This window comes from Eubalaena glacialis, chromosome 5 (genome assembly GCF_028564815.1).
Source record: "Eubalaena glacialis isolate mEubGla1 chromosome 5, mEubGla1.1.hap2.+ XY, whole genome shotgun sequence".
In the NCBI taxonomy this organism is placed as follows: Eukaryota; Metazoa; Chordata; class Mammalia; order Artiodactyla; family Balaenidae; genus Eubalaena; species Eubalaena glacialis.
This window is the reverse complement of record NC_083720.1, coordinates 31,033,134-31,048,003: the sequence shown is the minus strand read 5'-3', so window position 1 is coordinate 31,048,003 and position 14,870 is coordinate 31,033,134. Positions and strand designations below refer to the sequence as shown.

Below are 14,870 nucleotides of genomic sequence, written 5' to 3'. Positions count from 1 at the left end.
AATTGGGATAGGGACTTCCCTGGTGGTCCAGTGGAATCTGCCTTGCAATGCAGAGGATGCCAGTTCGATCCCTGGTCGGGGAATTAAGATCCCACATGCCACGGGGCAACTGAGCCCTCGCGCCACAACAAAGAGCCTGTGTGCTGCAACTAAGACCCAACACAGCCAAACAATAAATAAATAAGTATTTTTTAAAAAATAAAAAATAAAAAAATAAAATTGGGACAATAGGTTATTGTAAGGATTAACTGAGATATTATGTGAAAAAGACTTAATGCTTGGTACTTGGTATAATGAGTATCAGCTATTACCTTTATTATTTGCTGGAAGGCTATGGAAGAGCAGCTGAGGAAGTGGACAAGCTACAGTTATTCTCTGGAAGTAAAGAGGTGAAGATAAATGACCTTCAGAAATCCACACATGACAATGGAGTATTTCAAAGAAAGAATGCTAATATCAAGCTTTTGCCTTAAGCATAACTTCCAATATCCTAAAAACATCCCATACACCCCCAAAATATACTTTATAGATTGCTAATGTTGTTGGCACTAAATCTGTCAAGATAAGGAGGCCAGGAGAGAATATATTATTAATCTAGGACTAACATTCATAAATAAATGGTTGCTTCCTGACCAGTCAGCATGACCTCCTCAGCCCGTAAAGTTTACACCCATTTACTACCATCTAAAAAGGTATTCTCTGGGGCTTCCCTGGTGGCACAGTGGTTGGGAATCTGCCTGCTAATGCAGGGGACACGGGTTCGAGCCCTGGTCCGGGAAGATCCCAAATGCCACGGAGCAACTAAGCCAGTGTGCCACAACTACTGAGCCTGCGCTCTAGAGCCCGCAAGCCACAACTACTGAGCCCACATACCACAACCACTGAAGCCCACATGCTTAGAGCCCCTGCTCCACAACAAGAGAAGCCACCGCAATGAGAAGCCTGTGCACTGCAACAAAGAGTAGCTCCCGCTTGCCACAACTAGAGAAAGCCCACGCACAGCAACGAAGACCCAATGCAGCCAAAAATAAAAAATAATAAATAAATTTTTTTTAATTAAAATAAATAAATAAATAAATGAAAAGGCATTCTCAGGAATTCCCTGGCGGTCCAGTGGTTAGGACTCAGCGCTTTCATTGCCATGGGCCCAGCCGCGCAGCATGGTCCCCCCAAAAAAATGGGTGGAAGACCTAAATAGACATTTTTCCAAAGAAGATAAACAGATGGCCAACAAACACATGAAAAGATGCTCAACATCACTAATTATTAGAGAAATGCAAATCAAAACTACAAAGAGGTATCAGTGATACAAAACACGTATCATTGTACAAAAAGGTATCATGATACATCGTACATGTGTGTACATGCATGTAAATGTACATGTATGTACACGCATGTAAGTATACATGTGTGTAAATGTATCATGATACATTGTACAAAACTGCAATGAGGTATCAATGATACAATGAGGTATCATTCTCACACCGGTCAGAATGGCCATCATCAAAAATCTACAAACAATAAATGCTGGAGAGGGTGTGGAGAAAAGGGAACCCTCCTACACTGTTGGTGAGAATGTAAATTGGTGCAGCCACTATGGAGAACAGTATGGAGGTTCCTTAAAAAACTAAACATAGAACTACCATATGATACAGTGATCCTACTCCTGGGCATATACCCAGAGAAAACCATAATTCAGAAAGACACAGATACCCCAACGTTCATTGCAGCACTATTTACAATAGCCAGGACATGGACACAACCTAAATGTCCATCAACAGAGGAATGGATAAAGAAGATGTGGTACATATATACAATGGAATATTACTCAGCCATGAAAAGGAATGAAACTGTGTCATTTGCAGAGACATGTATGGACCTAGAGACTGTCATACAGAGTGAAGTAAGCCAGAAAGAGAAAAACGAATATCATATATTAACACATATATGTGGGATCTAGAGAAATGGTATAGATGATCTTATTTGCAAAGCAGAAATAGAGACAGACTTAGAGACAGAGAACAAACGTATGGATACCAAGGTGGAAGGGGGAGTGGGGATGAATTGGGAGATTGGGATTGACATATATACACTACTATGTATAAAATAGATAACTAATGAGAACCTACTATATAGCACAGGGAACTCTACTCGGTGCTCTGTGGTGACCTAAATGGAAAGGAAATCCAAAAAAGAGGGGATATATGTATACGTATGGCCAATTCACTTTGCTGTACAGCAGAAACTGACACAGCAGTGTAAAGCAACTATACTCCAATAAAAAAAAAAATTAATTAAAAAAAAATTTTTTAAAGGTATTCTCTGGGGAACAACATGGACAAATAAGTAAATAAATAAATGGGTATTCACTGTAGAAGAGAAGATAAAGATTATTCTTAACCATAGGAAAAATGACATAAAAATGTGGGCTCAAAACTTTTTCTGTATAGTTGAATTACATGTTACTTTCAAGCAAAAACCAAGTAGCAATTACAGTTATAAACTGAACCCATGACTTTCATTGTGTCAGCCTTTTGGGAGTCCTCCGAGAGCCTTCACTATTGTACTTCAAGCTTACTCTGCATTATGTCTTAATTAGATTAAACTGCATCACTTGAATCTGAGATCATCCTAAATCACATGGTGGAGAAGCTAATGAACCCACATGCTGAGCTACAGCTCTTAAAATCATATGGGAAAAATCTACAGAGTTGTTGATGGGTTTGTAAAAATTGTCCTTTTAGTCACCTTTCCAAATACACTATCAGAAACCCCCATTTATCTAGCCCTACTGGTGGCAAATGCAAGCACAAATTCTCATTCCTATAACTGATAAAATAAGAAGGCTTAACACATCAGGTTAAATCCCATATTTACCCATTATTTGAATGAAAGTTTTCCAAACTCATAATAAACAAAAAATATTTTCACATTCAAAACATTAAATGTTCTTTCCTATTCAACTGTGTTTATAAGGATCCAGGGACCTAAAAAAGAAAAAAAAAAATCAAAGAAACTAGGAAATAAGCCAATTTTTTAAAAAATGTTCAATGTCCCCGTTCAATGGAACAAAATTCCATCGCCAGTCTTCAGCATAATAACCAAACAAGAAATTTTAACTCTTTGGTTTTTTGGTTTTTGTTTTAATTTAGTCAGTACAGCTTTGTATATGTTCCTTATGGATAACGCAGTATAAAACAGCCTAAAAGAGCTTTAATCAAATCTGACTGCGTCTGAGGTTAGGATTTAGCCCATATTGTCTTATCTTACTTATGACATCCACTCATGAAGATCATTTCGTTAATACGGAAAAATCGTGCATTGTGGGAGAGATTATTTGGGGGGAAAATCTAAAACTTTAAAATGCTGAACTTAATTTACCATAAAATCTGGACTGCAAATAAACCATCACACTGATTGAAACTCACCTTTGAATATTTTTTTTAAAAGGTGTGAATATCTACAATATATTACAAAGAGAACACTGTTTTAACAAAGCTCAATTAGGGAATTCCCTGGCACTCCAGTGGTTGGGTCTCTGAGCTTCCACTGCAGGAAGCACGGGTTCAATCCCTGGTCAGGGAACTAAGACTCCGCATGCCTTGCATCGGCCAAAAAAAAAAAAAAAAAGCTCAATTATTGTCGCCACAGGTAATAGCATATACATTAAGAGATTTGAGTGACCAAAGGATGTCTGTCTGCAGTTATTTGAGCTTTTTTTGCCCTTTGTTTTGTTTTCTTTTCAAGGAACTGTTGCAATTAGGGGACATACTTATGCACATTTAACCTCGATGCTTGTATATATTTTACATTGCTAATTACTGCTGTTGTGGTGACCATTGTCCAAGTTAATAAAGCATATGGAACATATATACTTGCATGCATAAACCACCTCTGGAAAGATACACAAAAAATAGGTTACTGTGATTTCTTCTGGATAGAGGAGCAGTTTTTTAGGGAAAAAGACTTCTTTTATCTTTATATTCTTGAACAATGAATCTGTGTAACGCCTTCGAAGTTAACAAAATATTCTAAAATGAAACAAATGGAGCCAAAGACATGCACAAATTTAATACTGTTGTTTCTGAAACAGAAAAAGATTACAAGCCAATCATGATAACCTAATATGTATGAACCATAAAAGGTATTTGCTAAATGGGACTACTTCCACTGCTCAGGGGGGACAAATCCGGATGTTCGGGTCTCAGCACAAAGCTGGCGTCACAGGTGTGAGTTGGCTCAACAGAAGGACAGGATACCCAGTCTCAGATCCGAAGGCACCCCCTGCTAAGGAGAGCACCTCCTCTTGGTTCCCTCCTTCATGGTGACTCACCGTTGCTGCCTCTTCACCCATCCACATAAACCTGTAGAGCCTTAAGGGGCAGGACCCTCTCCTGGAACCTTCCCCTGGAGGATGCAGTCCAGCCCTGCTTCATGACAGCTCAGGCATTTAGAGCTCCTTCTCCACTCTTGAGCTTTTTCTCAGTTATCCTTATTTAATATTTATACTATATAACACTAATGGTGTATGTGAGCAGGCCCTTTTTGCACAAAATTACACTAGTTCATTTACTCAGTAAATATTTACCAAGACTCTGCCATGTGTCGGGCCATGTGTTAGGCACTGAAAAATTTATGGCATGTAATTCTTTCAATAAAAACTAGAATTTAAAGACCATGGCCTTCCCTGGTGGTGCAGTGTTAAGAATCCGCCTGCCAATGCAGGGAACATGGGTTCGAGCCCTGGTCCAGGAAGATCCCACGTGCCATGGAGCAACCAAGCCCGTGCGCCACAACTACTGAGCCTGTGCTCTAGAGCCGGCGAGCCACAACTACTGAGCCCGCGCACCACAACTACTGAAGCCCGTGCGCCTAGAGCCCATGCTCCTCAACAAGAGAAGCCACCGCTATGAGAAGCCGGCGCACTGCAACCAAGACCTAACACAGCCAAAAATAAATAAATAAAATTAAAAAAAAAAAAAAAAACCATAGGCAGGGGACTTCCCTGGCAGTCCAGTGGTTACGACTTTGCTTTCCAATGCAGGGGGTGTGGGTTTGACCCCTGGTCTGGGAACTAAGATCCCACATGCCTCGTGGCCAAAAAAACAGAACATAAAACAGAAGCAATATTGTAACAAGTTCAATAAAGCCTTTAAAAATGGTCCGCATCACAAAAATCTTTTTAAAATTAATTAATTAATTAATTAAATAAAGACCAGAGGTATCTAAGACTTACCCAGCACAATTATTATATTCCATTTATTTGACACCTTCCTACATGCCAGCATTATGCTAGATGCCTACAATACATTGTTCCTAATTTTTAATGGATATTAATATTTCTATTTTATGGATGAGGAAACAGGCTGGATGGATTTCAGTCATTTGCCCAAGGTCAAACAGTTGGTAAGTAGTTAGGTCAAAATTAGAGCCAGCTCTCTCTGGTTCCAAAGCCTAAGCTCTGCTACAACTAAGATGGCTACACCACTGCTGCCTCAGTGGAAAATAAGCAAATTTCCTTTTTGCATTAATTTAGAATATAGTGTTATTTTTCTTTTTTATTATTATTTTTGCTCAAAAACACTTAAATGCAAAATTCCTAATAACATAGAAAAGCAAAGCTAAAATGTAAATTTAATGAAGGCAGATAAAATAATGTTGGCTGCTAAAGGAAGCTGGGAGAGAAAATGACAAATTTTATAGTGTACTACATTCTATTTTACCTAACTGAAAATGACATTATTTCCTCTGGCCTTCTTTACTCTATGGCCTTAAATAAGTGGCTATTAAAGAGAATAGTCTTTCTTTAGCTAAAATAAATTAGGTGAATATAGCTCTTTCACTTGTGTGATGAAACACCCCCAGGACACCAACTAAGTCAACTTCTACCTTGTCTTCACAGTAATGTGAAAATCCCATCTACCATCTTGGATTTGGTCTTCAGAGGCCTAAATTTTCAAAGCCTCTGTAATTCATTATATTAAATATTATTGAGTGCCAGGTACATGCTATGAACTATGCAGAAGAGAAATCTGACCAGCACCTTTCCAGGGAGTTCTCTACATTAAAAAACTTCAACGCTGGACACCATAGTTATTTTTCATACTGATGGGTTCCTTTTTACTTCAAATTTTTTAAGATGGGGCTGAGAACCGAGGGAGAAAGTATATAATTTTTACAGCATTCATGCTAAACTTTTTCAAAGAACTGGCAGGGGTAAAAAGCCCATATCCTCTCAAAATTCTATCAGTGTTTTCATTTTAAACACTTTTTTCTGGAAGTCCTCACTCAGCATGCAGCGCATATTTGCAAATTTTTGAAAAGTTGACTTAAGAATCAAGAAGTTTCTTTCCAGTTGTATCACAATAAAATCATGGAGGGGGCTGAAGTTTGTCTATTAATGTGTGCAACAGTGTGCAAATGAACCACCATTTTCTACATCCCATTATTAAAATACACCAAATTGTTACCCTCCTTACATAGTCAAACTTTAAGATAAGAATATACTTTGGAAATCATTTAATCCAACTCCATTATTTAAAGGATATAGAAACAAAGGTAATTATGAGAACATTACCTAAGATTAGCCAAATAATCTCTTGTAACACGAGTTCATTGATATTTGTGTTTCCCAACTCTTCAGAAAGCTCTTTGAAAGCAGAGGTTTTCCATCAAATGCACACTGAGTATGCACTGAGCATGAAGGAGGCACTGTGTAGGCTAAACAGGCCCAAAAATAAATAATCGAGAGTGATTATGTCGAGTCCTCAGTAGAGCTTTTAACTATGCCTGGAAGATTTGCAGGGAGGCATATCATGTGGACTGACATTTGAGCGGGTCTTGAAGGATGAGCAAGCAGAGAAGGAGAATAGAGAACATTCCAGGCAAAGATAAGGAAGTAAAGACACAAAGTAGGAACCCAGCATGCCTGAGGGAACGAAGGCTTCCTATGTCGGAGTACTAAGTACTGTATCAAGTGGGCTTCATCCTAAAAGCAATGGTGAGCGAATGGAGATATTTAAGCATGACATAAGATTTGCACTTCGGGAATGTCCCTATATGGCCTTGCAAAGAATCACCTGTGGGAGAGAGGATGGTAGAGGAGAGGGTGATATCTGAGCTAAGTCCATGACAGACAGGAGGAAGAGAAACCAGATGCCACATTGGATTACTTCCTTTGTAACTCCTCACACCCATCAGCCCACTAAAACACTCCAAGCCTGCCAGTCTCAATTTATAAAAGAACAAAGATTATTGTGACTGTCTGAATTACTAAGCAGAAGTCTTCCAACAAAGGGTAATGAGAGTTTTTTAAACTAAAAGTGAATTGATTGTATAAGAAATAAATTCCCCAGATTTTTATTAAACTAAATGCTAATAATTGAAATCTTAAATTTACCTCAAATTAGCCAAGTGTCACACAGAATCTTATATAGTCCTGTGGAAGAACCAAACTGGCACTGAACTACATCAGCAAATTGGGCTGCTGAATAACCATTTATATCCAGAAAATTAAAGTAACTTTTGCATTTCTTGCTTGCCAGAAGATAACAAAATGCCAGGTTTTCAAAATAATGTTTTCATATGATTATTACTTCTGAATAGATATATTTAGTTGATTGAAAGCAATTATGTTTGACCCAATGGTTTCCAATATTATCAAAAGTACTAATGGCCACCTTTCTCAGTGTGTCAGCAATCCTATTTTAAGGAAATTATCACTCTGTGCATCAGAAAGAGACCCATCCTAGTAATTAGAAAAAGAAAAGGCTGACACCTCCATCTTGGGCAAGTGGCATTACCTCTGGGTCTCAGTTTTCTTCTATGCATATTGTGATAGTAATGCCTGTCATATTTGCTGTCCAGGTTGCTATAGAGATCAAATGACTATAAAAATAAAGAATTTTTAAAGGACATTTCTTCTTTACATGGCAAAAAGCAGGACTGCCTGACACACAGACCTGAATCCTCTTTCCTCTAAATAGAATATACGATCAGTACCAATCACCTTAAAAATCAATCATGGGGCTTCCCTGGTGGCTCAGTGGTTAAGAATCCACCTGCCAATGCAGGGGACACGGGTTCTAGCCCTGGCCCGGGAAGATCCCACATGCCTCGGAGCAACTAAGCCTGTGCGCCACAACTACTGAGCCTGCGCTCTAGCGCCCTCGAGCCACAACTGCTGAGCCCACGTGCCGCAACTACTGAAGCCCGCGTGCCTAGAGCCCGTGCTCCATGACGAGAAGCCACCGCAATGAGAAGCCCGCGCACTGCAACGAAGAGTACCCCCGCTCGCTGCAACTAGAGAAAAGCAACGAAGCAGCAACAAAGACCCAATGCAGCCAGAAACAATAAATAAATATAATAAAATAATAAAATAAATAAATTTAAAAAAAAATCAATCATGTATTATGTGATGTTTCTTTGCATATTCATTACACAATCCCAAATTTTCCAAAGCATCTTTTATTTTCCTGTCAATCAAATGTTCTATTTATTTTTTCAACTTTAAAAAAGTTGATAATCAAAACTCAATCCAAAAATCTGCTTTTCTGATTCTCTAATTAAAAATACCCTAATTTTCTGTGTACAGATTACTTTCATCTCAAATTTCCAATTCTGGATATAGCAAAAAGAGATGAAAAGAAAAATACATAATTTAATAAGATTCTAATAAATTAAACAGCTATTCTTTTTAGCTTTAGACTGATTTACAGAGGGAGAAATCTTTTCCATAGATTAGTTGACAGTTGTGGAAAGTAAAGTATTATCTTCCATATAGTGAATACATATAAAGTTTATTTCATCTAATATTTGTCAATATTGTTGAATATATGGGAAATACGGCAAGCCCTAAGGGAAAGAGGCAATCACATAAAAATGCTAAAAATTATCTTGCCAATTAATTCTGTTAAAACAAATAGTTTAAGAATTCAGAGAAACTACTTCTTTCTTTGTAAAGTTAAGTACTTAAGACTCTTGAAAATATAAACGGAAAAATCATGTTCTATACATAACTGGAAAATAATTACTAAACTCAGCAAGTAAAACTGCTATAATGGATATTTAAGTAGCTTGGTGCAGTACATATGGTTATGATACTTATAAATTGTCTAGAAACATTATACTGTGTATCTTATATAACACACAGATGATTAACTTTATGAAAAATTTCAGCATGTGTTAGCACAGTAAAAACCACTGATAATATTTTATCACAAATAATTGAGACCCAGAGTTATTGATTGTTGAACTTCCCTTTGATTGTGTTTAAAATACAAAATTAGTTTTTACACAGAAGGTACATGTATATACAATGGCCCTCTTTATGCAGCCAGTGTTTTACTAAGTCCCTTTTTGTCACTCTACAAAAGGACAGGCTTAGCCTACCAACAAAACAGCTGAAAAGAACAGTAGCAAAGAGTAAATGTCCCCCTGCTGGGTCTATAAAAAGTGTCCGTTCCCATCATGAAGAAGGCGGGCATGTAACATGGTGGGGAGGCAAGTACTGGAGTTATTGTGCATTGTGTATGATCTCAAGTGGAGAAAACCATCTGTCCTTTTGCCCTGAAAAAGGACCCCCTGTGAGCCTCTTCTCATGGACCATTATAGTTTCCGTCAACCCTAACACTGCATAGGCTTTGAACTGATGTCTGTCTGCCACAAAAGTTCATCGCAAGCCACTTTTCCCCAGAGGTTTCATAGGGTTTAGTGTGAGGTGACCAACCATGGCCTAACAAAAAGATTAGTGTGTCTGGGCACAAAGCAAGATAGAGATATGAGTGACGCTCTTTGTAACATCTTGCCACACAGAATAGAGAACAGTGGATGTAGTCAACTATAGAATATGCAGAGGCGCCTGAGGGAGAAGAAAAGAGGATTGGAGAGGGAATCTGTCTTCACTTAGAAACAAGTGCTCTTTAAGGCCAACAGGCATCTTCCCAAAGAGTTTAAATAATTCTGTCTCTTTGTGTAAGAAATATTAATAGAAATGACAATTTTATCCAACCTCAGGCACAATTAAGAATATAGTGCAAAGTTAGGTTTCTCTCTGTAAAGTTTTTTTTAGAAGGCAATCACTTGGTAGAGCTGTAGAATTATAACAGACCCTAGGGGTTCTCTACCCACCACCCTGAGGACAAAGCTGTAGAAGCCTTTCTTCAAAATCTTTGACAGGAAGTCATGTGAGTGTTTTCTTCCTCTCATCCTCCCTCCAGTGGGCAAACACTACAGATCGTTCAATGTTAAACTCAGAGACAATCTCTTCTATAGTCCTCCCTGGCTCACTCCATATACACTGCTCTCATAGAACTGATAACATTTAATAATGCTTATTACATGTCTCTTCTTACTAGATGATAAGCTCTCAAGGATAAAGACTGTGTCATATTACTGTGTACACCTTAAGACAGTGCTTGACACATAGAAGGCAATTAATAACTATTTGTACTGTAATTCTTGAAATCTCCCCATGATGGACAGCCCACCACATCAGAAGGAAGCCATTTTTTTTTAGATTTTTTTTTTTAATTGTAGTTGATTTACAATGTTGTGTTACAAAGGAAGCCATTTTTAAACAACCTTGCTGTTGGGGGGTGGGGGGGTGCGTAGCAAGATTTATTAACTTCCACCCGGATCCAAGTTCTGCCCTGCAGTTCTAAGCAGACATAGTTCACCACACATCTGATGACAGCCACCCTGCTTTCCTTAACATCACTACCACCATCTCTAGCTCTTGTCTCTTTAAAGCTAAACATTCCCATTTTCTGCTACTGTTATTCCTACAAGATAAATTTTAGATGTTTTTTAAAAAAAATTTTTAGCTGTTTTTCATCCTCATTGCTTTCCTCTAGAACTGCTCTAATGTGACAGTATTTCTCTTAAAACTAAACAAAACGCTACGTGCATGGTTCAAACTGCGTATCACCCAGTAGAACTACTACCTACTTGTTCCAGGCACAATACTGTTATTGATGCAACATTATGTTGCACTACCTTTGCCTGCTCCTTGGTGTCCTTCCATCCGTGCTTCTGAAAGGGATGACTGAAAACTTCAGTGGAATTAGGACCTGTTTTCTCAATGACAATATATTTAACCAAACAGACAGGAAACCCCTGTGTAAAGTCCATCATCATCCATACATTCGTACTAATTTAGAACTTTTCTAAAAAGCCCAAGATTATAAGCAGTTGCTTCAAGTAATTAGCCTGATTGAAATACAAGAGGCAGGAGTGGCGCAAGAGAGGAAGGAGGGACAATCTTACTAATTTCTTCAGTTTTGAAACAGAAATTTTTAAAAATTTCTCTTCTCAAAGTATTTAGCAACTAATTTGGATTTTTTCCTATAAGTAAATATCAGAACAATGTCCCAAGAAAATCTGTTTTCCTACACTTCAAACAACAAATAAGAGTCTATTGAAAATATTAACACATAGTTCACAGAGAAATTTCACTCAATAGTAAATACCTTGGGAATCTTTCATAGAACTTAAGATTATTTCCATGTATCTGACACTACTTCTACAGACCAATATTAGAGTTTTCTGGCCAATTAACATATCTTATTATCATTATGTTACAACATGAATTGCATGTGAATATTTTCTCAACTCAATATGTGCTATTATTTTAATGAACTTGAGATGAATCAGCACATCAGTTCAGGCCACCTCTCTGCAGCACAGTAATAGAACTTGATCTATATAATTTCAAACCCAGTATAATCTACTAGTCAGACAGCATGCAACTATGGAGCTTTATAAATGTACAATGATTATATCCTCTGTCTAGCATTCATATTTCGTATATGCTGAAATGGTATACTGAAATAAGAAATTATTTGGCAGCTTCATCAAACAAAAAGGCTGGATGGCTTAAACTATTAATTTTTTTTTTAATTTAGTCCTGTAATTCCTTGGGAAATGTTTTTTATGTTTTTCCTATGAAAGTTATTTTATAGAGCTGAAAGGCCACTTACTAATTCTTACAGTATTCTGAAGAATTAAGTATACAACCATATATATAAGAAATTAATTTCTTATGAAAATTTACAATATGCTACACTGAGTACTTAGGTCTGGCTAATTGTGAGAAATTGCCTTCTGCTAATGATGTAGTTAAAATAAGAATATTTTCCCCATGGAATACCTTTCAGTTTCAATTCTGTTCACGAAGAATTTGGTGACTTGGACAAGAAGTTCACCCCCCTTGAAGAACTCTCTCGACAAACGATTTTTTTAAGAAAGTAAACTAATCCTCCAATTTGTTACAACTGGTTCAATATTCAAGTTCAAATTCTGCTTTAATTGTAGTTATAAGACTTTCATAGTCAAGGACCAAGGAATGCAACTTACCTAGTGTTTAGCCATTAAGAAGGTAACTTCATGATTTTTTAAAAAATATACCTCTCTCATAATTAGAAGCAAACTACCAGTTCTTGAAAAGTAAAACAGTGTATAAAAGCAAATAATCTAATATAAAAGATATTTTATAAAACATGTTTTCTGCAGAACAGACCACTTCTGAAAATCCTACAATTAAGGGTACAAACGTGAATAATCAGCTCTAATAAAGAAATCCCAATCTATGATTCTAAGAGTACTGAAAGATGGGGCAGGGTCTAGCAGCTAGCAAAGGATCTACATCATCTTATGAGGAAGCTAGGGTGCCTAGAGCTCTTCCAAAAAACTGATCTGCACCCCCAGTTTCAGAGCAAGCATATTCTCACAGAAGCCTTCAGAGCAGAGCCAATGCAAAAACACTTCACTGTTTGGTGATGATCCTTTTAACAGCTTGAATAATCACACTGAGATTCAAGTATTTGCCTCGGTCTTAAACTGGTGTCTTTCACACAAGTGAATGCTAATTCTCTGGGTCTGCTTTAGGACCAAAGAAAACATAAAAATATTAAGCACTTCAACAGGCCTGAACAAAAAAGATGAAAATATGAGCAAATTTTAAGCATTCCCTTCTCTTCACCAAAGTGCATTACTATCTGTTTAAAAGATGTTTTAAGATGAGAAACAACCCAAATGTTTATCCATTGACAGTATTGTTTCAATTACACATCCATTCAATTGAATCCTATTTAGCTGTTAAAGCAACAAAGGATGAGACAGTATCACCTATAAAATATTCTTGCCAAAAATGCTTAACCTGAATTTTATCAATTTTATAGGAAACACACCCTTTTGGCTCTCAAAGCAGCACCATGGTGGTTGGCAAGAACAAGAGCCTTATGGAAGGCAGCAAAAAGGGAGCCAAGAAGAAAGTGGTTGATCTATTTTCTAAAAAAGATTGGTAGGATGTAAAACCACTAGCTATGAGAACTATATGAAAAACACTAGTCACAAGAACTCAAGGAACCAATATTGACCCGATGGCCTCAAGGGTCATGTTTTCGAAATGAGCCTTGCTGATCTGCAGAATGATAAAGTTGCATTTAAACAATTCGAGATAATTACTGAGGATGTTCAGGTAAAAAAACTGCATGACTAACTTCTGTGGCATGGATCTTACTTATGAAAAATGTACTCTATGGTCAAAAAAAAATGGTAGACTATGATTGAAGCTCATGTTGATGTCAAGGCTAGTGATGGTTATTTACCTCATCTGTTCTGTGCCGGCTTTACTAAAAGTCTCAACAGAGTCAGAAGACCTCTTTGCTGAGCACCAGCAGACTTACTGAAAAAAACCTAAAATTTTTCAAGACGTTGCTTAATTTTTCTTTTGTGATTAAGAATGCACTCAAGCAACTATAGAGTATAAGGTTGCTATGAATTGACTTTATGTCATGATCTGAAAATTGCTGTCTTGAACAAATCCCTGACATCAGCTTACTGTATTTTTTAAATTCTTCTCTTTTCCAAAAACATTAGAAAACGTAGCTTCCAAATAAATAAGGTTATTTTTAAAAGTTAGAGGGATGGGAAGAGCAGTTATTTTGACATTTTAGCTTCCTTTTTAATCAAACAGAAGAGATTCTAACTTTGCAAGGAAGGACTAACACTCCACACCTTAAGCTGCCTTTAGAATGCTTAATTGGCCGGATGGTCCGTTCTAGAAGGTACATGGATATGAGCTGGCTGTGACCTAAAGGGACAACTTAATGGTGGTTAACAACTAATAATCTACTGAAAGCATATTTTTACATGCAGGAAGCTCAATAGCATTCAAGAACAGGAAAAGCCACTTCCAAGTTCTTCATGGTTATGTAACAGCTATTAATCTGTTTTTTCCCCAAAATACTGGTTTAAAAGATTATGTCCAGCTAGTTAATAAGGAGCAACACTAAAGTAAAGAAAACAACAGTGGGTGTTTTCTTTTTTAAGACTATATAAGCCCATTTGCTAGTCACTCTACTAAACTTTCTTCCTTGAAAACACTTCCCTTCCTTGAAAACCCCTAGAACAGGGACTGTTCTTTCTAAGTTATAGTCAAATGCACTGTCAATATAATCATGAATTCTTGCTGAGTTTACAGAATATGTCAATATGCCATCCTGCAGGCAGCAGAAAACCAACTTAATGGGGAAACTGATGAGTCACACCGTTACATTCTGTTTTTGCTTCAAGTACGTTTTTGAAACTAGTTCACCTCTCCATGAAATCGTGTTTTTATATGAAAAATAAAGTTCATACTAAGCAATTCTTCAGCTACTCCAAAAATACAGTAGAATGTTGATAGATTACTGACTGCATTTTAAATCCATCTTTCCATTGAATAAGAGCAAAAGAAACCAAAGTTTCTGCAAAGCCTTCAGGACAAAACTTCAAGAACAGTCAAGTGCTTCAGAAATGATTATTATAATCAGAATACTCTTTTGTACTTAGAACACTAGAATATTTTTCCCTCTATAGCACGAAAACTA

At 37.1% G+C, this 14,870-nt stretch overlaps 1 protein-coding gene and 1 pseudogene across 1 annotated transcript in view; one reads left to right on the top strand and one right to left on the bottom strand.

Annotated features, from left to right (window-relative positions):
• The window catches only part of COL25A1 (collagen type XXV alpha 1 chain), a 461,378-nt gene that overhangs the window by 427,043 nt on the left and 19,465 nt on the right, over nt 1-14,870 (bottom strand). The window lies entirely within an intron of this gene.
• On the top strand, nt 13,212-13,498 carry LOC133092465 (small ribosomal subunit protein eS1-like; annotated as a pseudogene).